Here is a 16491-nt window from a genome sequence, read left to right on the forward strand (position 1 = left end):
AATTAGTTTGTGAAATTTGAATGCTCTTTCGGCTTTAATACTGAATTATCAATTGCTCAATTGACAGCTACTGTGCTGCCATCTAGATTTAATAATTGATACTAATAATTGACGTTTATTTGGGTAGTTTATTAGCTTTACGTATAGTAGATATTGCATTTATTTGCAGGTTTTGTACAAATATTGCAATTAAATTTATGAAAAAAATTAGTTTGTGAAATTTGAATGCTCTTTCGGCTTTAATACTGAATTATCAATTGCTCAATTGACAGCTACTGTGCTGCCATCTACATTTGATAATTGGTACTAATAATTGACGTTTATAACTGGTGGTGTGGAGGTAGCTTTATGTATTAAAATACTGTTTTAATATTTGAAAACATGCTTCAACAGAAAGCTGCTAAACTATAGAACGTTTGCATCTGTATTAGTATTTGCAATTGAATTTTTAATGAAGTTAGTGCAGTTAGTTGGAGCGTTCATAAAATGAAACGTGCGAGGTTTTCCTCGTCGCTGATCCGCGGAGAAATTGAAATTGATTTAGGCCGAACTAATGGAAAGTGGATGTTTCTGCGCAGACGAAAGCGGGACACATGGTTGGTTTGGTCGGATGGCGAGTTTCTTTCATTCTCTCTATATAGATTGTCGCATTAAGCACAAGGGCATGCATGCAATGAAGACTTGTTCAGGTACAAAATGCGTCTATAAATCTGTCCCCACCGTCTCCCTACCTCTCTCTCTCTTTCCTTCTCTCATAATCTCCTTCTCTCCGTTTGCGTTTTATATTTATCGGTTCTGCGAGGTTCTCCTTCGTTCTCCATTGTTTTCGGATTTGCCATCGAAGACAGCGCAAGAGACTGGACAGAGTTGGAGCCATACGGTGCACAACATCTTTAGCCATTGCTGAATAGAATAGTCGTTTTTGCAAATTAATCTCATTTTGAGTCTCATCTAAGTTCTCTCGTGCAGCGCGGATGAGAGAAGTGTAGAGAAGAAGAGTGGAGAAGAGAATAAAACAAAAAAAAGGATTGAAAACGCTCGGAGTGAATGCGGTGTTTATATTTACTGGCTGCGACAGTGAACTCCGCTGAAGACTCGAGATAACCCACAGCATTCCCATAATAAACTCATTCCTTATTTTCCGAATAGTTCTCCTACAGCTGTTTGCTCGCGCTCCACAGTCGCACCATTCATTTCCATCACTTAAAATTCAAAACGAGCTATATTTATATCAATTTTTCCCCCCACAGTCTTAACTGGTTGCAAAACAGTTTCCGCTCTTAGGCAACACCCAACCAAATCCTTATCGTTACACATTTTGTTGTAGTTTTTGCTCAGTACAACCGGTGCCGATTGCTATTGGTGTCACGTAGGAAGCCAACGAACCTGGCCTAAATTCAACACGTTATAACAACACATGCCTTAAACTTATATTTTCCATAGTCTTTGGTACTAAAATTAATCCGTTAATTACAAATTAATTTAGATAAAGAAACCTTTGCACTAAAAAAATTCGGCGAATTGTTTTTTTTTTTGCGGTTGTTACCAAAGTCTACTGTGGTATTAATTTTTTGTTGCTGTTGTTGTTATCAAAATTCGTAAAAACCAGGATGATTCAAACACCGCAATTTACGTAACTTCGTTTAACTCGAAGGTGCAGAAAATTACCACTTTTTTTTTAACACCGTTTTCTGCAAAATTGTATCAACATGTTTCTGTCCCATGTGTCATTCATTAACTAATCTAAACATCTCTTTCGTTATGTCACCGCTCATTTCATATAACAAATTTTAAACGATAATAACATCATATTATTAAAAAACTTAACTCTCCATACACGCGCGGCGTCCGTGAGACGCGCGAGTGGGTACAAACCAATAAAAAAATTTAAAACTGAATCTATGGACCTTCTTCAGTAACGAAGGTTCAATTACATAAATAAATTCTACTCTTTATTTAATTATAATTCATCAAATAATAATTTTATTATTACTTGAATATTATTCATAAAATAAAATGAAGAGAAGATGTTGAATTTATTGAAATATTCGTCACTGTTTACATGAAAATTTTATCGCGTTGACAGACTTAAAGTAAACAAACAAAACGTGAGACTGCGAGAGTCATTACCCCATAAATATAACAAAAGGAATGTAGCAATAACACAAAATTAATTATATTGATTGTTTTTCTTTATTTCATAATTATTTACATGTTTCCAGCAGATGAATTAAGTTTTTTTTTGATTAAAATTTATTCAACATTTTATTATACTAATTTAACTATAATTAAAATTAATTTCATTAAAAAATAATAGTTTTTTTTGTACGAATTTCTTAAATATTTCAATGGAAAAGAAAATTTGTCTTGAATTGAGTTATTGAGTTTATTACTTATTAATATTTACAAAATTATATCAATTATAAGAATACAAAATAAATGTATCATTAACTCAACTTAATTACATTGAATTTATGTTATTTGTTACTTATTTACATGTATTAAAATAAGTAATTAGTTCACTTAAAAATAGATTATGTAAGGTCTTATTAAATAGATCAATATTACAATACAAATGTATAAACACTAATTAATTATGCAAAAACATTGACCTTTGACTTTTTGACCTATTACCATGCAACAATAACGCGTTAATCAGTTTAATAATAATTGAAGCAATAAATTGTTAATTGGTAAATTAAGAAATTAGTGTAAACATTTAAAAACTATGAAACATTCTATGATTGGATTAAGATGAATCATTTCGTTCTCCGAGAAAAACCACTTCTCTAAAAAAAAAATAACGAAAAATGTGTGCGTGATAATCAATAGTTTGTCTGTTTCATGTAGGAATTAGTCTACTTCAGTGAGTCAAAAACATAATCTACATATTAAGTGTAGTTACGTATAAGAATCGATGTTATTTACCAAATACTAAAATACCTCGCATAGTGCGTTTATTCACTATCATGAATTTTTAAACCGGACTAATCGAATACTTTGAAAATAAACTGTACAAAATGATACATTTTTAATTATTTTGTTTTGTTTTGAAATTTGCGAATATGCGAGGATTGTTCAATTTATCTTAAATATTTAGTTGCAAGTTAACAAATCTATTTTTTTTAAAGTAATCAATAAAATTTTGAAAGTGAACAAATCAAAATTTTAATTATTAATAAATTTGTTATATTTTCTTATTCAGTGATAAAGTTTATAACAAAGAGGATTTATAACAATGGCTTCGGTGAAGTGAACAAGGTAAAAGCTATAGAATTCCTCAAGAAAACGTAAAATTTTGTATTACGATTTTTTTTTAAATTATTTTTTTTTCTACAACGTTCATTATAAAGTGTAATATGATACACTCGTTAAGTTCGTTTGCATAAATAGCGTACGTGCATCAGCACACTTGATAAGTTCGCGTTTATAATCGATAGACTCGACTTAATTAGGTATAAGTTTTGCAAATACAAAAAAAAGGAATAACTTCGTGCAAATCATTATTTTTTCTTGTTTCGTTATGTATTATGTTTCATTGAAATTAATTCGCATCCATTTATTTAATTAGTACACGGAAGAGCGTGATTTATTATCGGTAAAAATTAAATCGCGTTCGTGCACGCATCATAAATGCAATTCAGATATTTAAAAAAGAGAAACGAGAATAATTTGATTAAATTTTAATTAATGTAATTTGCATTACAATAATTCTGTAATTAATTAATTTTGGGATAAAATTTCATTTTTTTTGTTGTACCTCAAGGCATGATACTTGGACTCATTTCAGTATTAGATTTAGGTCAAAGAATTATTGTTAATTTTCATTAATATTTCAATTAGTTTAATGTACAAAAAAATAATTGTTTGTCATATGTTGTTTTAATATTTATTGCAGGTTTTGTTGATGACCAAAAATGAACTGCATAAAATATATATAAAGGAAACTATAAACCTTCAAAAGACATGTTTAGTCTACGAAATTGAATATCAAATCCTTGTTATATCCATCAACTATAAAACCTATACTTAAATCCATATGCATAACTTGATTTCGATCATTAAATACATAATTACAAAACCTTTTCATTTCTTCAGAAGCTCAACCATAAACTTTATATTAATGTTACACAACTATAACAGTTAAAATCCTTCAATAAATCATTGATTTTATTAAGATTTGTTAATTACAATTTTTTTTTGCATTCTTTCAGCAGTTTAATCAAAAGTGTTATTAACAAGAACTTTGTAAAGAAAACAGTTCAAATTCTTCAATAACAAGAAAACTGTTTCATTCTTTCAGCAGCTCAACCTAAATTGTTATAAATATAAACTTTGTAAAGAAAACAGTTCAAATTCTTCAACAACACCAAAACGTTTTCATTCTTTCAGCTTCTCAACCAAAATTGTTATAAACATAAACTTTAGAAGAAAACAGTTCAAATTCTTCAACAACTACAAAACTTTTTCATTCTTTCAGCAGCTCAACCAAAATTGTTATAAATATAAACTTTACAAAGAAAACAGTTGAAATTTTTCAACAACACCAAAACTTTTTCATTCTTTCAGCTTCTCCACCAAAATTGTTATTAACAAAAACTTTGTAAAGAAAACAGTTAAAATTCTTAAACAACACCAAAACTTTTTCATTCTTTCAGCTTCTCAACCAAAATTGTTATAAACTTTATATAGAAAACAGTTCAATTTCATCAACAACAACATTTTTTTTTTCATTCTTTCATCTTCTCAATCAAAATTGTTATTAACAAAAACTTTGTAAAGAAAACAATTCAAATTCTTAAACAACAACAAAACATTTTTAGTCTTTCAGCTTCTCAACCGAAATTGTTATGAACTTTATAAAGAAAACAGTTCCATTTCTTCAACAACAACAATATTTTTTTCATTTTTCCAGCTTCTCAACCAAAATTGTTTTTAACAAAAACGTTGTAAAAAAACAGTTCAAATTCTTCAAGAACAACAAAACTTTTTCATTATTTCAGCTTCTCAACCAAAATTGTTATAAACTTTATAAAAAAAACAGTTCAAATTCTTCAAGTACAACAAAACATTTTCATTCTTTCAGCAGATCAACCAAATTGTTATAAACATAATCTTTTCAAAGTTCAAATTCTTCAAAAACAACAAAACTTTTTCAGCTTCTCAACCAAAATTGTTATAAATATAAACTTTACAAAGAAAACAGTTGAAATTCTTCAACTCTTCAATTCTTCAATATCATTTATTACTTAATATTTTCTTAAAATATAATATTATTTTTGTTAAATTTCTATATTACAAAATGGAAACGTCAAATATTCATTATTTACAAAATTATATAACTAAAACATTGTCCTCAAAATAATAGTGTTTTTTTGTTATATTGTTATGTTAAGTTTGTTTAATATGTATTGGATATAGTATTCATATGCTTTTTTCTAAACACTTCAGTTAATGACCTTTTGATGCAATATAATAATCTGAATCAGTAAATACATTTTTTTTGTTATTACAATAATCATTATTTTATTTATTGCAATTATTCAGCAACCCAATTAACATGGAAACATAATGACTTATCAAACGTATTGTTTATGAGATCATAAATTATGGGTCGTGTCAGATAAAACTGGAGAAAGAAAAAGAAAAAAAATATATAATAATAATAATAATATCAAATGCAAAATATCTTCCACTCAACTCGAACAAATAAATTATATTAATTGCGTAAACAATTAATAATAACAACTATCAATCATTTTTTTTTAAATATTTATCTCTATAAAAAATGTTTAATTTTAATATAGAAAATTATCGACTATAAATTAGTTTTCAAAAGTTTAATGTTTTTGTTGAATCAAACAAATTAATTTTATTAAAAATTTGGTTATTTTCATCATAATAAAATTATAGAAAATCATTGTTGTTGATTGAAAATTTATTGTTTCTAAATTTTAATTGGAATTTTTTATTATAAAGTTTAAATATGAAGTAAATTTAAAGACAAAATTGTAAATTTAAAATATTGATTTGAAATAATAATATTGATGTTTATTTATGAAGTAAATTGAAGATCCATTTATTCAAGATGATAATTATTGAATGAATGCAATATCTGTTATTTCCTCTGAGGATATTGTAAGTAATAGAACAAAGAAATGTAAATCATTACACGGAGTGAACGGAAGACACGATAGGCTTAATGACGAAGACAATGATGACACACTCTGAACGTTGCCGGAGAACCAATTAAAGACATTGAAGAACAATGGGCCTCCCCAAGAAGGAAGGCAACGAGGAGACATTGACGCATATCAAAAACTAACGAAATGCTTCCTTTCGTAAGAAAATCCTTTCGATTAAAATGCAAATCGCTCAGCATCAGAATAAATATGCATAAGCAATTCGAACTGTGAAATCCATGAATATCTTAACTAGTATAACCAAATCATGACCGATCAATTGGAATATAGAATGAAGAAAGGTTACCAAATTTGACGTTCGTCTGATACAAATTGATTACGAGCAGAAATTTCAACGGACGACTGGAGATGTTTTCACGAGACGCGTGACTAAAGCCGTGGAAATGCTTCATTAATCTGTTGTTTGTTTTGAACTGAAGAGAGGAAAAGAAGAGGAAGAAGGTTCGACTACCAAAGTTATATTTAAAGTCGAATGCGTACGCACTGAATGCATACTGCCTGCACACCAGAAGAAGGTGCATGTTTACCGACGCAAAACGTGCGCTCGTACGAAATCTTCTCTTCCAGTTGCAAACCAATTTTCATGTCGGACACGTTTTGTAAGTAATAATTTCCCTGTTTGGACGATGATCCGACTAAGAAACAGGAAACCAATGACAATAATATTCACTCGCAATAAGCCACAGTCAAAATATTTATAAAATTAAGGAAAATCAAAAAAATCCCCATTATTTTTACACTGAATTTAAAAATAATCACTTCAAAAAAGTTATAAACATATTAAAAAACTTGTTAAAAAATGTAAACAGATTATGTAATTTGTTAATGAGATCATTAGGAAATGAGAAATATTAATTAATATTAGTTGTCTCATAAATCTTGAACATTTCTAATAAATTACATAAAAGTTTTAAAATATTTCTTTAGCAACAATAAATGTTACTTTAATTAAATAATTTTGTTGAGAATCGAGAAATATTGATTACTTTTATTGCTGTTTTCTTTTAATTATGTAATGTATTGATTATATCTATAGGAAACGACAAATATTGATTGCTTTTAATTATGTAATTTATTGATTGTATCGTTACGATAAACATTGACTGTTTTTTTTTATTGCTGTTTCTTTGAGTCGCATAAATCTCTGAAGGGCGACGATATAATCTTTCGGGGCTCGTAAGTAAGTTGGGGCTTCTAAAAGTGTATTGCTTCAAGGGTGAACGAAAATAAATAGGGAAGAGGGAACAGTCACAAAAGACATCGAATTCAATGAGAGCTAAGAAGGAAGACGGACTTTTTTTTTTAATGTAATCTCTTCAATCTTGTAGATCTTTCTCAGATCGAATCGTAAAGCAAAACACGAAACAGATGAAGATAACAGCAGTAATGAATTAAAAATTGAAAAAAATAATTACATTTATTTGAAATTTGCATGTTTTCTTATTCAATTTCTTTATTTCTTTGGTAAAAAATATTGATCGTCTGGTGGTAAAAAAAAAACGAAGAAGTTGAAGCACATTAAAATCTGAATTTAGATTGGAAGCAAATGAAATGCAACTGAGGGCACCGGAAAGGCCGATGAATCGTCTAAAAATAATATTTTCATGTTGTCTCGGCTCTCCGCTTTCATTTTTTTTTCTCTTTCTTCTTCACGTGTACGTATTATTATATTTATTATTGGGTCTGTTTTGAAGTGTTTGGACGTGCTCAGCTGTTCAGGTAAGACGACCGATAGCGTTTGTTTATTTTGGATACGCGCAGGATCATGCAGTCGTGGAAAAGTGCAGGAAACAAAAACAACAACAACAATTGCTAATGAATTGCTGCAAATTGCAGGACAATGAGATGAAGGGTATTGCTGCTACCTTTCCGAGAAGTAGGAAATACCAAATGCGGAAGATTAACTATGAAATTGCGAATTGAGTTGATCGTATAGGAGGAAACGATTGCGATTATTTATTCTATATTTGCTGAAAGATGTACGCTCGTTGACCTTATCGAACTACAAGACAATAAAGCATTTCTTTATGCGAGTTTTATTGTATGAACTCGTGTAATTAGACTAGAGAAAGTTGAATATGCTTAAGAATTAAATAAGAAAGTGTTTTTTTTTATATATAAATTTTTGGTACTTACCACATCGTTATTTATGTACTCCCTTTTCGTCCTAAGCGTAGAAACCATAACTAATATGTATAATAGATTAATCACAATATATAGAAACTTTTGAATACATTTCATTTTTAATAATGAATAGAATTTGAGAATTGGTTTAAAGTGTCTTTTGTTTGTAAACAAATGTTCGAATAAGAAAAAAGAAGTTTTGTTTAAACCGATATAAAATTGAAGTCACTGTTCATTTGTCGGTTGTTGTCGAGCGTCGGGCGATTCGAAAAATTGACCATTATTGGTGTTTTTGTTCGATGATTTTGCTTGTACGTTTGCGGCACGTGGATCCTCTTCTCTTGTATTAAATTTTTTATTTGACTGACAAGACACGGCCTTTCGAGGATCGTGTGGATATAGCGAGGAGCAACGACGACGACTGGCACGTTCGAGTGTATTGCCGAGACTGGAGTTTATTTCTGGCCAAAGCTCGTGTGAACCGCGATGCAACAATGTCGACCGTCGTCGGCGTCCCTTAAGCTCCTCTTTTGTTAACTCGCAAACAAACCACAATTTGCGTAAGTTTCCATAAATGTTATTAAAAAAAATGTAATATAAAAATAACGTGGAAGAAAGGAAACGGGGGAAAAATGAATATGCGTAAAGTTGGAATACGAAGAAGCGACCGCTTAGATTAAGATCGGAAGGTGCGAAATAAATTAAGGAGGCGAAAAAAGAAAAAGAAATGTTAGTCTTCTGGTCACGATTTTTTGAGCGCAGGCCCTTTGTGTGCAGATGGGAATTTTTCTAGGTGCATAATTGAAATTCTCTATGAAACAACCATGGAGAGAACCAATGACCTGGATTGTTCGCACCTATTTCGTTTATTATTAAAAAAATGGACAACCTCGACAACAATTAAGTTAAATTTGTAGCAAGTTTTTAATTAAATCACTTAGTTTAGTCACAAATCTGACAAAAACCGACAAAAAAATGTGATTGTCAAAATCAAAATTTGTGGACTTGTTGTGATCATTTTAAGATATATTTAATGTATATTAATCTTTATTCACTTCAAATGCCTACAACAATTATATAAAACTGTGATAAAGTTTCAATGAATTAATGAAGAACAATTAAGTAAAATTTGCAGCAAGTTTTTAACTAAATCACTTAGTTTAGTGACAATACTGACAAAAACCGACAAGAATTGACAAAAAATTGTGATTGACAAAATCAAAATTTGTGGATTTGTTGTGATCATTTTAAGATATATTGAATGTAAATTAATCTTTATTCACTTCAAAAGCTTACAACAATTATATAAAACTGTGACAAAGTTTCAATGAATTAATGAAGAACAATTAATTAAAATTTGCAGCAAGTTTTTAACTAAATCACTTAGTTTAGTCACAAATCTGACAAGAATTGACAAAAAATTGTGATTGTCAAAATCAAAATTTGTGGATTTGTTGTGATCTTTTTAAGATATATTGAATGTAAATTAATCTTTATTCACTTCAAATGCTTACAACAAATAAAAAAACTGTGATAAAGTTTCAATGAATTAATGAAGAATAATTAAGTAAAATTTGCAGCAAGTTTTTAATTAAATCAGTTAGTTTAGTCACAAATCTGACAAAAACCGATAAGAATTGACAAAAAATTGTGATTGTCAAAATTAAAATTTGTGGATTTGTTGTGATCATTTTAAGATATATTGAATGTAAATTAATCTTTATTCATTTCAACAAATATATAAAACTGAGACAAAGTTTCAATGAATTAATGAAGAATAATTAAGTAAAATTTGCAGCAAGTTTTTAAGTAAATCACTTAGTTTAGTCACAAATCTGATAAAAACCGACAAGAATTGACAAAACATTGTCAAAATCAGAATTTGTGGATTTGTTGTGATCATTTTAAGATATATTGAATGTAAATTAATCTTTATTCACTTCAAATGCTTACAACAAATATTTAAAACTGTGACAAAGTTTCAATGAATTAATGAAGAACAATTAAGTAAAATTTGCAGCAAGTTTTTAACTAAATCACTTAGTTTAGTGACAAATCTGACAAAAACCGACAAGAATTGACAAAAAATTGTCATTGTCAAAATCAAAATTTGTGGATTTGTTGTGATCTTTTTAAGATATATTGAATGTAAATTAATCTTTATTCACTTCAAATGCTTACAACAAATATATAAAACTGTGACAAAGTTTCAATGAATTAATGAAGAACAATTAATTAAAATTTGCAGCAAGTTTTTAACTAAATTACTTAGTTTAGTCACAAATCTGACAAAAACCGACAAGAATCGACAAAAAATTGTCATTGTCAAAATCAAAATTTGTGGATTTGTTGTGATTATTTTAAGATATATTGAAAGTACATTAATCTTTATTGACTTTAAATGCTTACAACAATTATATAAAACTGTGATAAAGTTTCAATGAATTAATGAAGAATAATTAAGTAAAATTTGCAGCAAGTTTTTAACTAAATCACTTAGTTTAGTGACAAATCTGACAAAAACCGACAAGAATCGACAAAAAATTGTCATTGTCAAAATCAAAATTTGTGGATTTGTTGTGATCATTTTAAGATATATTGAATGTAAATTAATCTTTATTCACCTCAAATGCTTACAACAAATATATAAAACTGTGACAAAGTTTCAATGAATTAATTGAAAAACAATTAATTAAAATTTGCAGCAAGTTTTTAACTAAATCATTTAGTTTAGTCACAAATCTGACAAAAACCGACAAGAATTGTCATTTCAATCCTCAATAATCTTCAATATATAAGAGTAGTTTTAATACTGTCTTAAGATTATACATTTACATTTATTCTTGTCTCAAGAAAACGAAGTACACAAAAAGTATTATTAATTAAAGCAATTTGATTGGAGTGATCCCACTCATTCTGATTCATCCCTGATGATTGATGATTCTTGTCTTTGTCTGTTTTGTCTGATGTGCTTTATGTATGATCCATTATTGCTTATAGTTAGAAAATAATCAATAAATATTACTACAAATATTTCTTCATATCAGAAAATAATAATTTTTTGTTGTCGGATTTTGTCGTTTATTGCATTTAATCATTTATAAATTAAAAAATTAATGAACTTTTTAATTAGTCTTAATTTTAATTATAATTAATTAAAAATCTGATAAAATTTAATGGATTAGATTGAAAAAGTATGATTTCGGAAGAAAGTTATAATTTGATTATGCTGAATGATATGCGATTGCGTGCGAAATCTCTTTACGAAATGTTGCATAAGAGGGCACGTATGATCCCATAAACACAACTACACTAATCTTATCCGCAAGGCGTGCAGAATTAAAGCAAGCAGGAGAAAGGTTTCCCACATAACATTTACCCATTGGATTTAGTTAGCATTTCCCAACGGACGTGAAAATTGTTAAGCGCGTTATTACGAATCAATTAATGTATGGCAATGATTCTGTAATTATTATCAGCAAAAGTGCGGCGAGTCGAAAGTAACCTTTGCCGTTGCGAAAGTGTCGTTCCCTATAAGGTGTTCTGGGGGTTTCAACTCGACGGAATGTGAGTAAATGTTTATTATATAAATGCATGGTCGTTTGCGAAATTCCCATTCTTTTCACAAGCCACAATATTATTATCAATCATTTTACTACACACGCAACATTTTTTTTTTAAATATTTCTAAAACGTTTCATTTTGTTTAACAAAAATAATATTTGTCGGTTTTTTTTTTGTCGAAATGCAACATTTTTATACTCAATTGATTTGATTTCGTAAAAAAAATCAAAATTTGTCGATTTCGTGGAATAATTTTGATATAATATTAATTAATTTTAATAAAAATATTGAAAATAAAACTTTTTTAATCTCCATTATTTTCTTCAATTATAATATTTTCAATAAACATATTGAAAATGCACTTCTTTTATTTTATTCAGACTGTTCAGTTTTATAAAATTTGTCAATATTATCAATTATTTTTCTGCAAACGCAACATTTTTATACTTATAAAACGTCCAATAAATTTGTCTGTGTTTTGTCGAAATGCAACATTTGTATACTCAATTGATTTGATTTCGTAAAAAAATCAAAATTTGTCGATCTCGGAATAATTTTGAAAATACACTTTTTTTTATTATATTCACTGTTCAGTTTTATAAAATTTATCAATATTATCAATTATTTTTATGCAAACGTAACATTTTTGTACATATAAATCGTTCAAAAAATTGTCGATTTTTTGTCGGATCTTTCAAAATATAACAAAATAGAAAAAAAAAATCAAAATTTGTGGATTTATTTATTAAAGATATATTGAATATAAATTAATCTTTATTCACTTCAAATACTTACAACAAATATATAAAACTGTGACAAAGTTGCAATGAATTAATGAAGAAATGTATCTTTTCGTTGTCGGTTTTTGTCGATTTCAAAGAAAAAGTAGATAATGAGTATAAATAGATGCACAAATAAACGATTCAAATTGCGTTTAATTATTCTCGGTAATTAATTATAATGATTGACAACAAAAAAAACATATAAAAAAATATATCATCAGAGATAAAAAAAAAATCTATGTTTGTTTTCTGTGTTTATCGGCCAGAGTTTCTCAAACAAACTCAATTTGCCAAATAGGAATGTGATGTTATCAATCGTTTCTCACGTGTTTTTGCGTGTCTGCTCATTCGGTTCCGAAACGCACGAATTGTCCAAACATAGATACGAATATAAAGGATGATCGAAAAACGATTGTTATTCCTTTTCCTATCGTGTCCTCGCCGATATTATGCTTTCGAAATGATGCATACGTGCCTTTCGTTCTCAGATTACCACCGTTCGCTATCTTCGTGAAATATGACCCAAAAACAAAACTACAGCATACATTAATTATTGCGAGAGGAACAAACGTAATTTCTAACTGTTATTTCCATAAAAATCATCAATCAAATATTTGAAACTTATTTCCCATCAATTATGTCTTCAGTTGATGAAATTCACTGTCACTACGAGAATCAAAGCTTAGCTCGTGCTTTGTATATTATACTTTTTGAAAATGCGTTTGTCGATATGGAATATTGAGGCTTTCAATGATTTTCAGAGATTAGTTATTCAATATTGCTCGCATCGAGCGTCGCCAGAAAACACATTTATTCTTCAATTGAATAATGCAACCAGGAAGATGCATAAATAAGGCCCCCACGTCCACGCAACAATAATGAAAGCCTATGCCTATTCATCAGTGCCGTAACATTTGAATAAACATTATTACGAAACTCGTTTTTTTTTTATGAAACTCGAAAACCATTCTTCATCGAACCGAAAATAATAATTAATGATTTTTTCGGGAAGATAAAAAGAGTCGAATTTATTGCAATACTTATACTTTTTTCTATTACATCAATCTTTTATAAAACATTTTGATAATTTTCAGATCTTTGTATTTAATTAGATTAAATTATGTGAACAAATTGTAATAATCATCAAGGATTTCTAAATTTATCTTAAGAATTAATAATGATCTTGCAATTTTTCACACAAAACTTTTCATGTTGTTTTTATAAACGAATGCATTACTTTGGTTCTCGTATTCGAATAAAGTGAATGGTTTTATTTCGCAATATATTTTGATGTTGAGTGAAAAAGCACTGGCAAATTGAAAACATCGAAGTTAATGGCGCCTTTTAGTGCGACATGCATTGATTTAACATCGGAGTGACGCACCGGCTATAATTCTATCGTGATTCAGTGTGTGGACAATGAAGATTTGATCACGTAAAAGTAGTAAACTTAAATAGGCTGCAATGTCCTGTTTTTTTTTTATTCATAACCAATCAATGTTTTTCTTGGAATTGAACCAAATGAGCCATAGTTCATAATTTTGTAATAAATTATACTCAATTCAAACTTCAGAAACACATTTTGTTGAATATTAATAAATTTGTAGTTTATTTTTTTTTCATTAAGTTGTTGAGAGATGTCATTAAAATCGTGCAGAAGAATAAGTTTAAATTTAATGCTGATTAATTTGATTGAGGAAAAGACTCTAAATAAAATTTGTTTCTTAATCATATTTCCTTATTAATATTTGAATTTATTTTTAATATCTTAAACTTATTTGAAAAAATCTTTATTTTTTTCAACATATTTGCAAAAATCTTCAGCTTCTTAAACATATTTGTAAAGATCTGCAGTTTCTTAAACACATTTGCAAAAATCTACAGTTTCTTAGATATATTTGTAAAAAACTTCAATTTTTTATATAATTTTGTAATATTTTTCAACTTCAGAACATATTTGTAAAACTCTTCAATTTCTTAAACATATTTGTAAAAAATTTCAGTTTTTTAAAGAATTTACAAATATCTTCAATTTCTTATGCATATTTGTAAAAATCTTCAATTTCTTATACAAATTTGTAAAATTCTTCAATTTCTTTAACATACTTACAAAAATCTTCAGTTTCTTAAACGTATTTGTAAAAATCTTTAGTTTCTAAAATATATTTGCCAACAATTTCAGTTTCTTAAACAAATTTGAAAATATCTTCATTTTCTTATAAATAATTGTAAAAATCTTCAGTTTCTGGTATTTTTTTGAAAGTTTTTTCAGTTTCTTATAAGTACTTGCAAAAATTCTTCAATTTCTTGCAAAATATCATCATTTTTTTATACATATTTATAAAAATCTCCAATTCTGTATAAAAATATTTGTATAATTTTCAATTTCTTAAACATATTTGCAAACATTTTCAGTTTCTTAAAAAAATTTGCAAATGTCTTCATTTTTTTAATACACATTTGTAAAAATCTTAAGTTTCTGATGCATATTTACAAAAATCTTTAGTTTAAATTTTGTATAAAAATATTTGTTTAATTTTCAATTTTTTAAACATATTTGCAAAAATCTTCAATTTCTTAAACATATTTGTAAAAATCTTCAGTTTCTGGCGATTATTTGTAAAATTCTTCAATTTCTTAAACATATTTGCAAAAATCTTCAATTTCTTAAACATATTTGTAAAATTCTTCAATTTCTTAAACATATTTGCAAAAATCTTCACTTTCTTAAACATATTTGTAAAAATCTACAATTTCTTATACATATTCATTTCTAAACAACTCTGCAAATATCTTCATTTTCTTAAAAATATTTGTAAAAATCTACAATTTCTGGAATAGTTTTGCAAAAATTTAAAATTTCTTAAACACATTTATAAAAATATTCAGTTTTCCTAATAATTATAATTATAAAAATCTTCAGTTTCTGACGCATATTTGTAAACATCCCCATTTTCTTAAACATTTTCCAGATTGCCACAAAATTCCTTTCCAGTATTTTCGTTAAACTTCGATTATTTTACTCGTAAATTGTTTATCTGAGAAGTTCCAAAATTAACTATTTTTTATTTTCTTTCCTAATTCCAACTTCGTATCGATTATCATGTTTGATGTCTATAGTCTAGACATTATTCTGCGATAACAATAAAACTAACTGTGTTTTATCGATTTCACGCATATACGTTATTACATATGATTCATTATTTGTTGTATTATTAATGATCAGAAAATTCCAAGAACTTTTACTCTTTGCAATAACAATATAATAACTGTTTTATTTCATATATTTGTAGTCTGTCGAAGAACGAAATCAACCGTATTTTGTATACAAAGTACGCAGTTTGAATTTGTGTCTGATTTGTCATGATTTTTCGATTGACGACAATTTATTTTTTAATAAACTTTTGACAAGTGTACCAACTTAAATTACTTAGGAATTCAATAATACTTGTCATAAATAGTCGTAAAATATTAGAATTAGAATTTTATAAGTAAAGTCCAATTTTTTTTGTTATTCTTAAAACTCACCTTTTCATAAGTTTAAGCAACATTTTTAAAGTAACATATGTTACGACATTTGAGTTCTTTCCATAAGATGTATATGAAAATTGGCAAACCACGAAATTCGTATCTATTCAAATTACACTATAAAAGTTGGTCAGGTAACTCATAATAAAATTGTTGTTTTGCGTCAAATTAAATATATGATTAATAGAAGTCGGGTCGGGATTGTGTATTTTATAAAATTCGATGTATAAAAACAAACGAAAATGAAACAAAATTCCTTAAGTTTCTCGATCTTGTAATGATGCAAGGGA

At 27.7% G+C, this 16491-nt stretch overlaps 1 protein-coding gene across 2 annotated transcripts in view; it reads left to right on the forward strand.

Moving 5' to 3' along the window:
• The window catches only part of LOC108560193 (beta-glucuronidase-like), a 36922-nt gene that overhangs the window by 2268 nt on the left and 18163 nt on the right, over nt 1-16491 (forward strand). The window contains exon 1 of one of the 2 annotated variants that reach the window (XM_017917646.1): nt 11740-11894. The exons of the other annotated variant lie outside the window; for it this stretch is intronic. The gene's annotated coding sequence lies outside the window, so the exon portion shown is untranslated. Of the gene's footprint in view, nt 1-11739; nt 11895-16491 lie in introns of those variants that run through there. 2 annotated transcript variants of the gene reach the window in all.

This window comes from Nicrophorus vespilloides, unplaced genomic scaffold, assembly GCF_001412225.1.
Source record: "Nicrophorus vespilloides isolate i.1.1-1 unplaced genomic scaffold, Nicve_v1.0, whole genome shotgun sequence".
In the NCBI taxonomy this organism is placed as follows: domain Eukaryota; kingdom Metazoa; phylum Arthropoda; class Insecta; order Coleoptera; family Silphidae; genus Nicrophorus; species Nicrophorus vespilloides.